The sequence below is a fragment of the Ornithodoros turicata genome, unplaced genomic scaffold (genome assembly GCF_037126465.1).
Source record: "Ornithodoros turicata isolate Travis unplaced genomic scaffold, ASM3712646v1 Chromosome13, whole genome shotgun sequence".
In the NCBI taxonomy this organism is placed as follows: domain Eukaryota; kingdom Metazoa; phylum Arthropoda; class Arachnida; order Ixodida; family Argasidae; genus Ornithodoros; species Ornithodoros turicata.
Window position 1 is genome coordinate 1,160,691 of NW_026999307.1, and position 13,091 is coordinate 1,173,781.

The window sequence follows — 13,091 nt, forward strand, 5'->3', positions numbered from 1 at the left end:
ACTGTAATAAGGCACTCACATTGGAAGTTGCACAAAGAACAGCAACCTGCTTCTCTGTCGAACAACGATGGTGACCCTCAGCTTGATCTCTGGCAAGCCGACCCGTTCGTCGACACATAAATACAGCCCATGGTACGCAAATTTCAAACCGGAAACAGCCTAGGAGTCTTCTTCCCAGAAAATGTGTGAAAGTAGAACACGGTACTCTTGCCGGACTGGTGACGGAGTACTTTCTGGCCGTGGTTGACTCATGGTTTCTGGTTTTCGCATTCTTTACCTTTGTCCTAGAGATGGCCATCTCTGAAACTGTGTACGGATCCCGAATTCCACGAAAACCAGGGATTACTACCGGACATACGTCAGCAGCATTGTATGTTGGCGCAGGAAGAAGTGGTCAGTTGCCTCTGTTTCCCTTGTTTGTCTCTTCCCTCTATGTTAACTTCCGTGCTTTGAGTATCATGCATTCCATAATAGAGTTCTCCGATTCTAGTTCCCGTCAAATGAATTTGTAATGTCATCCTCTCCGTGAAAATACAAGGTGTGTCATCACAGAGCGTTCTGTTACAAATGAAGGAAAATCAATGATGATAAAATAGCAAGGACATTATTTGCTGTATATAGCTCACAGTATAAAAAAGACCCTAAATTAGCATCCTAAATTAATTAGGATGCAGTCATACATGCGTTGATGATTGGTAAGAGCAAAACAGAAATCGCGTTGTATTTCGCTAAAACGTTATTCTCTAAAACGGTTTTCTCTGAAACGTAACCTGTCGCCATCTTCTCTAAAACGATACTCTCTAAAACGAGGCTCTCTAAAACGGGATCTCTGAATCGAGGTTCGCTAAAACGAGGCTCTCTAAAACGAACGGCTCCCCACAGAGGAAATCCTGTTTTGCAAATAAATGTACGTGCATGTACGAATCGTGCTACGATTTCTCCCTTCATTAAAGGACCACCTTCGCCGGGATAATCTCTCCATAGTGAAGACCTTAAACAGGGGGACAGAGAAAACCTAATTTCGCAACAATCATACACGTATTTCGTACTTCCAACAACGTACGTGTAGCACGCCACGACGACAGCTTCGTTGCCATGGCAACAAGGGAACAGTACAAGGATGCATAAGAGAGGCATTAGCACATTTATTTGCACAGTACTAAATACAGGGAGCGACACATGGGCAAAGGCCAAAAGGGAGGGTGAGGTGCTCTATTGCAAGAGCCCGAAGACCCGCCAGCACCAGCACTAACTCCTCTTTGGTATAATGGCAACAAGGGAACAGAACAAGGATGCATAAGAGAGAGACATTAGCACATTTATTTGCACAGTACTAAATACAGGGAGCGACACATAGGCAAAGGCCAAAAGGGAGGGTGAGGTGCTCTATTGCAAGAGCCCGAAGACCCGCCAGCACCAGCACTAACTCCCGTTTGGTGTTGACAGTGGTCAATGAGCCATACTTACGTAACCTACAAAGTACAGCTAACGTTGCAAGCAAGTCTTATATCAGATTTACAAGTGGTTCATGAAGCAATTGTCACTTGGAACTACTCTGTACAAAGTAGTGCTAAATTGTTTCAAGAAACACTTGTAACAGTGCATACGCCTGGGGTGGGACAACAGGTGTTCACAATGTAACTCATGTGAATGGTCAGTATAAAAGGAACGCAATCACAAATATACAAAGCCAACAGCAGTTAAAGTATGTTAATTTATGTGGGTTTTTACCTAGGCAAGCATTGCAATGCCAGGTAGACCGAGGGGGCCGTTTGATAAGAGCGCATCGGTAATGGTACCATTTCTCATATGAGTCACATTGGATCATTGGAAGCTTCGTTGTGGTCACGGTACAAGAGTTGCAAGCCCAGTGTTTCCGCTTGGCGTCCAACACTTGCATGACACACTGTCATCCTTCATCGGTGAAATAACACTTAATGCAAGAAACGTCAGCATCAACTACATCATCCGGAATTCTGTCAGGAGCACTCTCAACATGCTGTTCATCTGCCTTGTGGCCATGGAGTATCCCCCGCAGGGGGCACCGGTTTCGGCTGGTGTTTGGTGAGTGGCGCCACCACGGACCCCAGCCCCCAGTCCCAAGGTGTTAACCGTACCGTGCCGAGGGGATGAAAGGCGAAGGGTAGAAGCCTTGAACGGTGGCGGTCGGGGTCTTGGTCAAGCCCCGGCCGATGGGTTTTCCTTAAAACTCCGGGACCTTCTCACGCGTATGGACGTGAAACGTGAGCGACTTGTAGGAGCGTCCATTTCTTAAAACCGTACATGGTTAAAAATTCTTCCTCCTCTATGATCGGGGGCGGCAAACGTCCCCGGACCGAAGTATTCAAAGCAATGCCTACGAACTTTACAGCAAAGTACATCGTTCTTTCAGCGACTGTAAATGACAAAGAAAAAGTAGTCCCGTTGGGTAAGATGTCGCCGTTCTTCATTGAGAAGGCGGTGGCATCTCTGTCTAAGCATATACCTGAGATAAAGCGCATGCGATCAGGCGACTTGTTAATAAAGTGCACATCTGAAACAGACTGTGAGACCATTCTGAACACACATGAAATGTTGGGAAAAGGGATATCAGCTTCCTTGCACAAGACACTGAACACCAGTCGAGGCGTCATTGCCGTATCAGAACTCATCGACGTCCCCGTTGAGGAAATTCTTCTAAACCTGAAAGACCAGGACGTCATAGATGTACGAAAAATAAAAATAAGAAAGAACAATGAGTACATTACAACCCGCAATATTATCCTTATTTTTGATCGCCCGACTCTGCCTCAAAAGTTAAAAGTAGGATACCTGTCAGCAGAAGTTCGCCCATACATCCCAAATCCCTTGCGCTGCTTCCGTTGTAACAGATTCGGTCATGCTGCCGACTCATGCCGTGGCTCCGCCTGTTGCGCACGGTGTGGGAAGGCCGACCACGAAACAAAAGAATGCAAAGGGCCAGACTGTTGTGTCAACTGCTCTTCTAACCACCCATCCTACTCGAGATCCTGTGCAAAATGGAAATATGAAAAGGAAGTCCTACATGTTAAAGTCACGCATAACCTCACTTACCCAGAAGCCAGGAAAAAAGTAGCCCCCATCTTTTTCGAGAAATCTTTTGCCACAGCTGTAAAACAGAAAGTAAAACTAGTCACACAGTACACACAGACCGAGCAGTCAATATTCACCCAGACCAACGCAAGTCAGATCCAAGGAGGTGCAGATCCACCTCCAACTCCCGAAATTCCTGTGGCGTCGCTAACACCGGCGCCACTCCTGTCCTCACAGTCCACGGAGGTGACATCCATGGATTGCGAGGACGAGACGAGCTCTGAGCGCTCCTTTGCGAGCACGAGCTCCCAAGCCCCCAAAAAGAATAGATCTAGTCTGTCGGGGAGCGGGTCACTCCCTGACATATCTGACAAGGAGCTTGCGGCTGCACGAAAGAAAACCACAAGGCCGCGGGTCACACCTCCAACAAAAAATAGGTAATGGAAGCTCTTCCTAGTCGGCAAAAGTTCTTGACAGGCGTCTTTCTTCTTACTGCAATCATTATGCAACACACGATCCTCCAATGGAATTGCCGAGGGTTACTCTCTAATCTAGATGACATCAACGATCTTTTCGAGAAGTATAACACATCATGCTTTTGTCTTCAAGAAACATATCTGAATACACAAACACAAAATCCACTGCGAAGACACAATATCTTTCGAAAAGATCGAACTGACGCCGCCCGAGCATCTGGTGGTGTTGCGATCGTCACACGAGGATCTCTCCCAACAAAAGCAGTACACCTAGTTACAGACTTGGAAGCTGTAGCCGTGCAGATGTGTCTAGACAGAATTGTCACCATCTGCTCAATCTATTTGCCACCTTCAGACACTACTACACAAAAAGAATTAGAAGATTTATGCAGCCAACTTCCAAGTCCTTTTATACTTCTAGGTGACTTTAATGCTCACAATCCACTTTGGGGCAGTACGAGAACTGACACTCGAGGGAAAATGTTAGAGAATTTCTTATTATCAACATCCACCTGCCTTTTAAACACAGGGGCACCTACATACATACATTCTTCAAGTCAGTCTCTCTCAACCTTAGACCTGTCTTTTTGCAGTCCATCCTTGTTTCAGGAGATAGAATGGACTGTAAAACAAAATCCTCTTGGGAGTGATCACTTCCCAGTGGTGTTAAAATATCTTACGCCAGTGAACACTCTGACAACACGCCCTCCTAGATGGAAACTCCAACTGGCCGACTGGAGGCAGTTTTCAGAAAGAAGTGACCTATCTTTAATTCCTATTGATAGTGTAACAATAGAAGAAGCTAATTATCTTATCAGCAACATCATACTTGATGCAGCAACAGTATCCATTCCCCAGACATCTGGTCGCCTCCCAAAGCGACCTAAACCCTGGTGGAATAATGAATGCGAGGAAACTCGCAAACTTCAAAATCGTGCGTGGGGTACATTTCGGAGATACCCCACCTCAGATAATCTTTTACTTTTCAAAAAGGCAAGAGCAAAGGCCAGGTGGACACGAAAACAGGCTAAACGATCCTCTTGGCAAACTTTTGTATCTTCTCTATCTTGTAATACCCCATCCAAAATCGTATGGGACAGACTTCGTAAAATCAGAGGAGAGCATATCAGTCATTCAGTCCCTCTTTTAGAAGTTAACGGTCATGTATGCGAAAATTTAGAAGAACAGGCTAATGCACTTGGGGAACACTTCCAAAGCATTTCAAGTTCCTCCCATTATAGCTGTGAATTTCTAAAAATTAAACAAAGATCCGAAAAACAGAAGATTGCAGTAAATGGCGGAGACTGTTTGGGATATAACCAGGCTTTCACCATGGTAGAATTGTCACGTTCCTTGTTGTCAGCAAAAGCGACTGCTCCTGGCCCAGACCGTGTTGCATACTCAATGCTACAGAACTTGTCTGACATATCAAAAAAATGTTTACTTCAGTTCTTCAACCTCGTTTGGATACAGGGGACACTACCTTCTGCATGGAAAATTGCCACCATAATCCCCGTCCTGAAACCCGGAAAGGAAGCCTCTTGTCCTGCCAGTTATCGTCCCATCGCGCTGACAAGCTGCATAGGAAAAACCTTCGAGCGAATGGTGAATAACCGACTGGTTTATTTTCTCGAAATGAATAAGTGCCTATCAGAATTTCAGAGTGGGTTTCGAATGGGGTGCTCCACCATGGACCACCTCGTTCGTCTAGAAACAACCATTCGTGAAGCTTTTGTCAGGAGGCAACACTGCTTGTCAGTTTTCTTTGACTTGGAGAAAGCATACGACACTGCATGGCGATACGGCATCCTACAGGATCTCCATTCGTTCGGTATACGGGGTCGTCTCTTTAAATGCATTGCTGATTTCCTACAACACAGAACATTCAGAGTTCAGCTGGGAACTACCTTATCCCGTTTGTTCGTGCAAGAGAATGGTGTCCCGCAGGGCTCTGTTCTGAGCGTCACATTATTCCTTATCAAAATCAACTCTATAGCCAGTGTCATCCCACCCTCTATATCTTTTTCCTTGTATGTGGATGACATCCAGATATCTTGTTGTTCAGCGAGCTTACCCAGATGTGAACGACAGATGCAACTCTGTATAAATAAAATGGCAAAATGGTCCTCACATAATGGGTTTAAATTCTCTCCGGAAAAAACAATCTGCGTTCATTTCTCGAGAATCAGAGGAGTGTTTCCGTCTCCTTCGCTGCACCTTAATGAACAAGATATTCTTGTGAAATCAGAATGCAAATTTCTTGGCATTACGTTCGATTCAAAGCTCACTTTCAAGCCCCATATTCAAAACCTGAAGGCAAAATGTGTGAAGTCACTGAATCTACTGAAAATCCTCTCTCACAGATCTTGGGGTGCAGACGAGGAGACACTCCGCCGTGTATATAGTGCCTGCATTCGCTCTAAGATAGATTATGGGTCTATCGTCTACGGCTCAGCCCGCCAATCTGTATTAAAAGCTCTAGATCCTGTTCATCACCAAGGGCTCAGGCTTATCCTTGGTGCATTCCGAACGTCGCCAGTCGAAAGTCTGTATGTGGAATCACATGAATATTCCTTGACTAGAAGACGGTTTTATCTTGTGGTGTCCTATGCTCTAAGAATAAGGAGTTATGCACAACATCCTGCACTGACTTGTGTTAAAAGAACACGTTTCAAACAGCTGTTTATTAACAGGCCTTCAGTAGTCCCTCCTCTTTCAATGAGAATTGAACAGGATATTGAGGATCACAATTTTCCTTCCTATAATTGTCAAGTTGCAGAATATGGTAAGATGGTCCCACCTTGGGAACCACCTCCAAGGTATGATACAACTTTGACTAAATACAGCAAACACAACACCTCTACACATGTACTACAGCAAGAATTTGAACACGTGAGGGAAAGTTTTGGGACTCACACAGAAATTTACACTGACGGATCAAAGTCTAGTGCAGGTGTGACCTGTGCCATGACTTCTGGCACATGTGTGAGGTCACATCGTCTAAACAATATAGCATCTATCTTTACTGCAGAAATTTATGCGATCATCCTTGCACTTACGCACATTCTTCAAGGCTGTATCAAGTCTTCAGTTATATATACAGATTCTTTAAGTTCTGTTAATGCTATTTGCAGCACACGCAAACCAAAGAATTTTCTGATTCAGCGTGCACAGTCCTTAGTGAGTGCGGCACAAAAGAGGGGACTTTCAGTTATTTTATGCTGGGTGCCTAGCCACACAGGCATACAAGGCAATGAGGTTGCTGACCGCGCTGCTGCTGCTGCAGCTTCAAAAGACATCAGTTCTTTTGAGATACCGATGCATGATATTAGGTCAGCACTTAGGAAATCACTGTATTCAACATGGCAGAGTTTCTGGAACACTCAGACACACAACAAACTACACTTAGTTAAGCAACACATCCAAAGTTACGGAGACCGGCAAGAAAATCGTCTCTTGAGTGTTCTGAGAAGAAGGTTGCGGATTGGCCACACCTTCCTCACGCACAAATTTTTACTCTGTGGAGAAGAGCCGCCACTGTGTGAGCACTGTGGCGAACTCCTCTCTGTCATCCACATTCTTATCACCTGCCCACACCACGAAATCCATCGTCAGCATCATTTCACAGAGTTTTATACGCATTTTTTGCCTCTTCATCCAGCGCTCTTGCTTGGCGATGAGGCTATTATCCCCTTCAGTAGAATTTTTAATTTTCTAAGAGACACTGGAATTGTAAGTCTTGTGTAGTTTTAGTTTTGTATTTTAGATGTTACTTCTCTTCTTTTTTAAGTACTGCACCTACTTCTTGCTAGTCTTATTTTAATCACAGTGTTGGCGCATTATGACCTATGTAGTTAATGCGCCATTAAAACTCCAATCATCATCATCATCATCGCCATGGAGTATCCTTTCTTTAATGTCGCTTCCAGTGAAGAGAATTATGAGCTGCATATCTTCCTCTGCGACTTCCACATCTACGTCGCCCATCTCTGCTTCCTGTGGAGCTTCTTGAGACTCTCTGCACTGTGCATCAAGGTCGGTTGCCTTCCTTCTGGTCGAGCGTTGTGAAAGCTTTCTGCGTTTTCTGGCTTTGCGTTGCGGGGCAATTATTTTGTTTGCTGGTGTATAATCGTGATCTGGATGCATTGGCATGTATGCAGGGGTCAAAACACGTTTGAGAGCTAATGCTGCCTTGATTGCCTCATTTGCTGTTGCAAGCGTGTTTTCGGCTGAGTTAGGCAACGGAGTAGAGGTTGAAGACTGAAATCGTGCTACACCACGTGAAATATCACCCAAAGACTTGAATGCCTTGGCTAGTCGTGGCCGTATAAGAGATGGGGGATGCTCATCAGTTTCTTGGACGGGGCTGTCACTTGCTTCGGGGGAACTTGAACGAGGAACTGGAGATGGGTAGTTACTTGCAGCAACAAATAATGCAGTAGATGACACTGGAAGGGAAGGGGCGTGACTACTACCAAAATGTAGGTGCACTGCATGAATGTGCTTGCACATAAGTGTACAAGGGCACGAACAAATATAGGCATGAACACAAATATTGCACTCGCGGCATCGGAGCTAGCAAGGCGCATGGCAGGTGTTCCTGGCGAGTACTTCGTACTCTTTGGTGCCGCAAACCTTCCACTTGCCATTGTCGAGTGTGGTTATATTGTGAACTGGTATCTCTTTGCCCCTCATATGCGCATGGTAGATGGCGGTCATCGTCTTAGTCGTCTTACCTTTGCTTGAACCGATGAGGACGTCGAACTGTTTCCAATTGGAGTAGGCCAACAAGGTGTGAATTAGCTTATCCGTAAGTTTGTTGGCTTTTTTGTCGAGAAACAAGTATTTCTGAACCTTGTGAAATGATTCCAGCTTCATGTTTGTTGAAATATCGCGCTCCGTCCTGAAACAAGTCGCCCATTCTTCGACACGATTCATGTAATACGCTTCGAAGTATTGCAGGAACACATGAGTGGACTCATCTATCTGTAGCACATCTGTAAAGCTAGTCATTTTCTCACGGAAGGCATCTTCTGTCTTCTGTTGAAGGAGGACGTCGATGGTGCTCTCAATTTCCTTCCTCTTTCGCTCGTCCTTCACGGTGCTGTTGAGTTTATTTGACCAGGCTCTCCGGACGTGCCATTTACATAGTAACTTCCTTGGTCTGCTCTGGAACGCTTCGCACCATGCATGATAATATTGCTTCGCATCGTCAGTCATGAAAAAATTAGGAGTAACTTCACCGACGCTTTCTTTAACTGCTTTAAAGAAGTCATACAGAGCGGTCTTATTTTCAGTGCTACTAAGGCACCACGCAACAGGAACGCCTTCGCCCGCTGCATCAAGCACCAACAAAGTAATTAGATAAAATTTGTAACCGTTGGTACCGTGTGTCGCATCGAGGCACACGACTTTCGCTCCGAATAACTTGAGCATTTCCTTCTGAAATTCCGTCTGTAAAACAATCATGAAGTCCTTTGTGGGCAAAGGCTGGTCAGAGACATCGTGAGGGACACCTGTAGGCTTGTACATTAATACGCAGTTCTGTGGACTTCCACGGAAAAGTTCAACCATTTTTTTCACGCTTGTTCCGTCATCTTTGTCAAGCTTCCAATCCATGAGACCTTCAGCGTCAGCAATATTTCGCACATCGGCAGTCTTTGTCAGGTGGGAGCGCTTGAGGTCTTCCGCACGTGCAGGCATGCTGCCGCGCACATTCCGAACTATCTTGTCAGTCGGCACGCCACGAACGTAGTCTTCAATTATGGCTGCTCTATCAGATTGTTGCATCCGGAGATGTTGAACATCGGTTGTGTGGTAGTAGTGGCTGAGGCATCCGCTCACCACAACTTTGCCTTTGTCAAAGATAACCTCGCGGTTATATATGCCGTACACATATTACCAATTTTGCAAGAGCCTTGGGACCTCATTTGTCGACATCTGTCTTGTGGTGCCAATTTGCTGTTGCACATTCCGGAGCGGTTACACACATATGAATAGACCTTCGAAGCACCTTCAGTTGCAGCTCCCTTCTGCAGGCAAAACTGGGAGTTTGCGCTTGTTGTTAAGGCATCAAGCCACGTGAGGAACTCATCCATGGAGTCGTGCGTCACTTTCACGACGTTCATATCGATGTTGTGCTGACTTGCAAGGTGGCTCCGCAAGTCGTCTTTCCTTGTGGTAAAAAACGCGCATTCTTCTTCTTCGCACCGCAGAAGAAAATGGGACGCCGTTACATTAGGAGCGATATTATGCTTCGTGCGGTTGTGATGATACAAGTTTTTTTACGTTTGTAAATGCGCTCGGGCAATGAGAACACCTGAAAACCTTCGGTGTCGTTTCGGGCGGGGTCACCGAAGCCATGACATCGGCACAAAAATCAAAACTGCACTGTCAGACGTACGTGCGTACACTATGCATCAAAGAACAAAGGTAAAAAGTAAATGAAGATATACAACCTGGTTTTCCGAATATTCACAGCTGGCTTGACAGGGGCGCAGAAGTCTTCGTTGATCGTCTCCAAAAGCAAAGAGAACTCTAAGTGACGTACGTGACGCACTGATCACGGCAGAGAAGAACGCAAGAACGTTCTGGTGATATGCGCGATACCTCTTGCTCAAAGGTTCAGGAGAGGGTGCCTTCGACAGTTTACTGAACTTCAACCAACTTCCTTCTTTGTAACCACCTGGACATGGACCATGGACATGGACCCGAACAAACGTCAAAGGAGTGCGCAGGTCACGCACTGACCGTGTTTTCCCAAGCTGCAGAATTCCAAGTAGTCGAATGCTTTGAAGGCGGGAGGCCGCTTTAATCCTTTGAACAAAGTTAGAAACTGGGCTGTCTTGTACAACTGCCTCTTGTACAGCCTAATCTGTATAATTGTCAAGCCAGGACTGACTCACATCATACCAAGGAAGCAGTTGGTTCAAGGACACTCTTGGACCTATAAGAGCGACCTACGCATGCTTTGTCGGCCACAGCGTCTCGCACTATGGAGGGAGTGCTGTTTGGATCATCGCAACTAAAATTTCTCTGTCGGGAACGATTGTTTCTTGACAGGGAGATTGAGATCTGTACATTTTCTGTCCCCGGACTCACAGTTGGAGAGGCTCCTTTCCGATTTGACCAGCTGCGGTTGGAGAGAATGAACTTCGTCGTTGTTTACCTTGGAGGCAACGATATAGACAGCGGCCGGGAACCCCACGATGTTGTCAACCACCTCTTGGTACGTATGCCCCTGATTCCCTGCATTATTTTCGTTTGAGTAGTCATGCCTAGTGCGCAATCACTAATTAACTAACACTTGCACCTTTTCAGGAATTTGCTCACTTCCTCCAAGGCAGCTTTGAGAATGTTTTCCTATGCCAGTTAATGCCCCGACTTGACGATGCCTTGTGCCAGAAGCACGAACGCTTCAACAGGCGCCTGAAAAAAGCGGCGGACAGGACCATACACATTGTTGGACCGAGGTAACCTTGTATTTTCCTTGCTATCTTTTTTGATGCGCGTTTACCTTGGTTCGTATGTGTTATACATTGACTGTATAGCACGCAAGTAATTGTTGAGGAGCGCAATTGGAGGCATGCAGGCTAATGTAACGGTATTGGTGGTAGCGTTTCTTTTCTTTTTTACCTTGAGGGCGCAGTAGGGACGAGATAAAAGCGTCCGGTTCCGTGTCTCATCCCTGATCACGGTGTCCCTGATGCACCCCCAAGCTCAAGGAAATGATACCATCAACATCGTAATTCTTCTTGTGAGAGATTTCTGGTCAGCCATACATTATATACGGATTTTAGGGACCCCCTTTGAAATTTATGTTTTGCTTTCAGTTCAAATTCTTGAAGCACGGTCTAGCCGACAAGCGCCTCCTTGCTGCTGACGGCTACCACGTCGACCGCAAGCACGGCATCAACGCCCTGGCGTTTTGCATACAGCGGGCCCTGCACACAGCGATAGGTACCCCATTGACACCTGCGCCACCGCACCTGACGCCCAGGATCCTCAGGTGCACACGTTGTGCAACTTGCGGCAAAACCGGCGCAAGGAAGCTTACTTGTGGCCATGGAAAGGGATTTTGCGGCGCCTTCCGAGCACACCAAGAGAAAGAATGCAACTAGAAGAAGTAAAAAAACGGCCCTTTACAGGGCCACCAAATATCTGCCACAATGGCTCGCGTTCTGCGAGTATAGAAAGACCCAGGATGACGTTAGCAATAAAACATAACTCAAGCCCGATCAGTCACTGAAACTACAAACAGAGAGTGGGCAACAAAATGCAACTCAGGTTCGTATTTTTTTCTTCTGACGGTATTTTTTTTTTTTTTTAGTTATCGTAATTCCATCTGTCCACAGCCCGACATTTTCCCTTGTAAATTTCGTCGACGCTTAAAACGTGTCGGGTATCATTTCTGTTCAATCACGTCCCGATCTTCTTATAACCTGACGGTATCATTTCTCAAGTTATCGTAACCACCGCTCGACATTTTCCCTTGTAAATTCCGTCGACGCTTAAAACCTGACGGGTATCATTTCTGTTCAGTCACGTCCCGATCTTCTTATAACCTGACGGTATCATTTCTCAAGTTATCGTAACCACCGCTCGACATTTTCCCTTGTAAATTGTAATGTAATCCGTTCCTGGTAATGTAATCCGTCGACGCTTAAAACCTCAGCAAGTACAGTACTAAGAAAAAAATATAAAACCCCAGCAAGTACAGTATTGAGAAAAAATATATAAATCACGGCTTCCTTTTTCTCGCGCAACAAAACAGTACACACAGCTTGATACAGCACTCACACACACACCAGCCAATGAGAATCAGGGACCACGTTTTGACGCGGAAGCATGAAGGGATGGAGTAACGCGGCAATGATACCCGTCAGGTTTTAGCGTCTTGTTTGTACACCTCGCGAAAATTGTTTTGCCGAAACCGGAACCGCTTTCAAAAATGCAAAACCATATTAGCGATAATACAGTGGCACCACACTCTACGCTTTGACTTTTACAACAACATTACACCGAGGAGTTGTCCCTAGATTTTCCCTAGCCGGCAGACACGAGCTAACATCGCGTTAGGCCGTACGTCATTTTGACGTAGGCAATGACGTATTGCATCACTTTTAACCCAGAAAAGTAAGGCAGCGTAGAGGGTGCGTTACTTTGATCAAGGACGGCGGTATGATCGACATAGGATACATACCTTGGGTTATGGTGTTATATCTTGCTCGCCAATGTTTTCGCGACTCAACGGTGACGTACATTGCATTTGCTTGGGATAATGATGGCCGATGTATATTGTTGTTGGTTCACCACATAGCACCGCACCTCCGATGTACTTCACCACACAACATCTCGATTGAGCCGTATCTCCGATGTAACGTCGTGTGCAAACAAAGGGATGGTCTCAGTAGTTTACACTGAATTTCTTCCTCCGGGGGTGGTGGGGGGTGCTTTTACACGCTTTTGACGAAGTATTGTGCAGTGTCACAAAATTGTAGGGGGGGGGGGGGGGTCTCCCAGATTTTTGTGGTATTAAGGTGTGTGGGTGGGTGGGAGGGGGGA

The 13,091-nt window shown here is 45.8% G+C and overlaps 1 long non-coding RNA gene across 1 annotated transcript in view; it reads right to left on the bottom strand.

Annotated features, from left to right (window-relative positions):
- Positions 1-2,843: 2,843 nt before the first annotated feature.
- Positions 2,844-13,091, bottom strand: part of LOC135372184 (uncharacterized) — a 352,119-nt gene continuing 341,871 nt past the window's right edge. Inside the window, exons 2-3 of the long non-coding RNA XR_010415860.1 lie at positions 3,073-3,127; positions 2,844-3,008 (exon numbers count right to left, since the gene is read on the bottom strand). This is a non-coding gene — a long non-coding RNA (uncharacterized LOC135372184). The remainder of the gene's footprint in view (positions 3,009-3,072; positions 3,128-13,091) is intronic.